Genomic DNA, 3454 nt, shown 5'->3' on the forward strand with positions numbered 1-3454 from the left:
ATGTAAGCTGAAAAAAATCCTTTCCTCTCCAATTTGCTTTTTGGTCACGATGTTTCTTTGAAACAATAAAAATCCTGTGTAAGACAAGTTGGTATGCAATGACAGACTAGACCATATTTTGAGGACGATTGTAGGACATTGGAACTTTGGGCTAGAAAAGCTATTGAGTGTTGAAAGCTCAATGGGATGTTTTTGAGTAGCTTAAAAAGACAAAATAAGATTGTTGAGAGCAGTGCTGAAGACAGAGGCCGGGCTTGTGAAGTTTTAGAAGGAAATTTTAAAACTCTATCAGGGCTATCTGCGTTTTTGAATTGAGATTCTGTGGTTCTGGTTAACTGAGACTTCAGAATAAGCTGTAATTAACAAGGTACCAGATTCCAGAGCTACTAAAGTGAAACAGCTTTGCTTGAGATACCTGCTGCTGGTTGGCTGAAGCTCAGAAATTAGCGGCGATTAAGAAGGAACCAGCATCACTGGGTAAAATCTTCTGGGAAGTAGTTCCTGAGAGCACAGAGAAATTATGTTAAGATCACTTTTGGGCTGGCGGCAGACAGACACAGTCAGGTTTATGTGAGTTCGAGGTCTACATAGTGAATCCTGCATTAGAGTGATAAAGAAAGAACGGGAATTGAAATGCTGGGAACAAGTGGGCTGTGTGCTGATGGAGATACACTAGCAACCCAAAAAACTCAGCATATTTATTATATGCAGTCAAGAACATACACAGTGGACATACACTCCCAACAGTACCAGAAGCAACCTTATCCCACTTACTGACAAAAGCAATTTCTAGCCTTCAGGCCAGAGTAACAGGAATGTAAACAGACCTAACAGGTGGCTGTAGTAAAGAGACTGCCTTGGGCTGCCTTTGGGCCCTGATTATGTCCAGCAGCTCTGGTCAAAGTTGCTTAAATCTCTCTTTAAGTATTGTGATGCAGTCATAGCATTCCTAAGGGGTTGGGTACAGCTCCTTGGTCAGTTGGCTGAGTTTGGCTGTACAATGTAGAAGATTCCTCAGGACAAGTTGAGAGATATCATTAAGATAGAAGTTGACCCAACACTTGGGAGGCAGAGGCAGGTGGATCATTGTGAGTTCGAGGCCAGCCTAGTCTAAAAAGTGAGTCCAGGACAGCCAAGGCTACACAGAGAAACCGTGTTTCAAACAAAAACAAACAAACAAACAAACAAACAAAAAACAAAAGAAAGAAGGAAAGAGAGAAATTGATCTGGATGATCTGGGAGCATTGGCTTAGGGCAAGCAAGATAGCATTGAAGTGCGAGTCCCCCATTCCACGCTACTCCAGTTCCAGGGTTTGCAGGGTACCTGTGACTCTTTCCAGGAGAATCCCAAAAAGCTTAGGGCATGAATTAGATAGCACTATAGTACTCAGGTTCAGATGTTTGAGCTCACAGATGTTCGGATAACAGGGCAGGTAATCAAAGTCTGAAAGTGAGACCGGGAAGTCAGTAATTTACAGGGTGTCCAAGGGGGCTCTTCAGGCACCTAGGGAAGAGAGACCAAGAGATTACTTCTGCTAAACGATATTAAAGAGAACTGCTGGGATTGAAAGCAAGCCAGTGACACTTGTCTCAAATTTAGTCTGTCCATATGATAAATGTCTATCCATATGATGGACTCAGCTTCATCCTAGGAGTGTCCCTAAGGGTCCCCATCACAGCTGTGTCCTGTTCCCCGACCTTTAAATACAGTGCCACACATTTCCCATATATACTCCCCTTTCTGGACTCAAAAACAACCTTTTACATATGAGCAAATAGAGGCCTGCTGGTACCTGGCCACACATAGCTGAGCAATGTTCATCTGTTCAGCAATGCTATGTTTGTAACACTGCTAGGTTTACAGTGGCCAGATCTTCAAGGACCTGCCCACCTGCTGTGGTCTGGAGGATGCTCTCCATTCTTCCTTACCTGAGCCACTCTGCAAGGCAGTCTTCTAGAAAGTAGATAGCATTTACACAGAGATGGTTGAGACAATGGAGTTTGGAGAACTGAGAAAGTAACGTGCTTATCCACTCCTCTTCCTGCTCTGCAGAAGCAGCAAAACTGAAAGGCTTCCTAATTCCTTCTAGGAGTTCTCATCTGCCCCAGGTAAAGAAAAACAAGTACCACAAATTCAAGGCACCACTGACTAAGCGTCAGCTCCAGGATACAGTCAAGATCCTGGGCCACTCCTAGGGGTAAGGGGGCTACCCTTTCCCAGTGTTTTTTATTCCTGTGGGGCACACCCCAAAGTATTAAAAGTAGCTTTGTAATTAAAACAAAAACAAAAACAAAAAACTCTATGACAGCGGAGAGAAGTGATTTCTGACTCCAGGCTTTTTACAGCATAGAGGAACAGAATCTTTTCTCTGGTGGGCCCCACTGCAACAAGTGTGTGTGGCACATTCATTAAAACTGGCCTTCATGAGTTCAGTACCAGTTACCATCTTAAAATGTATCCCAGGGTCATGATAGGTCCCCACTGGCTGCTTCTGTGTCATAACCTGTGGTAAGCAGTCATCTTCATGGGATCTGGCCTATAAAGCACTCTGAGTTTCTTCAACCCCACCCCCACCCCTTGGTAAAACAGATAGAATTCTCACAAGATAAGACAAGACATATCTTAAAGTCCACTTCTTTCTTTTCCAACATCTCACACATTAGTTATTCCTCCCAAACCTTGGCCTGTTTTCCTATGCCTAGTATCAAAGGTAGGGTTTCTTGCTCAACTAAAAAAAGGAGCCTTTGCAAGAGAAGCCTTTTCTCTCTTTCCTCCATTCCATTCCACTTAATCCCAGCCTCATTCCACTCTGGCCTGTGAGGCAAGCAGGAGACAAGCTCATTCCTAAGTGGCTACTCAGCTGTGCCTTCCACCTTGGCCGTTGTTTGGAAGATGGCTGAGACTGATCCCAAGCCTCTCTGACTCTTTATGCTGAATCAATCAGAAGACTTTGATACACCTTTGGCCAAATACTCTCTGTCCCTAGCTGTTCATTGTCTGCATCCACAGAGCCTTTTTCGACCCTAGCTGGGTCCTGCTTACCTGGGATGAACCTTGTATTTAATCAACATATCCAAACCATCAAGCAGTGCTTTCAAAGTCTCTAGGTCAGGGTCTTTTATCAAAGCTCTTACAGGAAGACATGGGAAGGACCAGGCAGACACTATGGCCTTCAGCATCTTTGTAACTCTGTAGAGGGCCTCCTTAAACACTGCTGGGAAAAGTTTCATGGGTGGTGGTGGTGGTGATGGATGTACAAGCCTTTAATCCCAACCTTCAGGATGCAATTTCTATGAGTTCAAGACAGCCTTGTATACAGAGCCAGTTCCAGGGCAGCCAGGACTACACAGAGAAACTCAAGTCTGCCCACAGCCAGTGGGTGAGGGTTGGGGGGCTGGGGGGGGAGATCAGCAGTCAAGGTATTTGAATGACTCATATCTGTAACTCCTCTCA

The 3454-nt window shown here is 44.5% G+C and overlaps 1 pseudogene; it reads right to left on the minus strand.

Moving 5' to 3' along the window:
* Nucleotides 1–770: 770 nt before the first annotated feature.
* Nucleotides 771–3231, minus strand: LOC127199035 (oogenesin-3-like; annotated as a pseudogene).
* Between the last annotated feature and the right edge of the window lie 223 nt (nt 3232–3454).

The sequence above is a fragment of the Acomys russatus genome, chromosome 15 (genome assembly GCF_903995435.1).
Source record: "Acomys russatus chromosome 15, mAcoRus1.1, whole genome shotgun sequence".
Classification (NCBI taxonomy): Eukaryota; Metazoa; Chordata; class Mammalia; order Rodentia; family Muridae; genus Acomys; species Acomys russatus.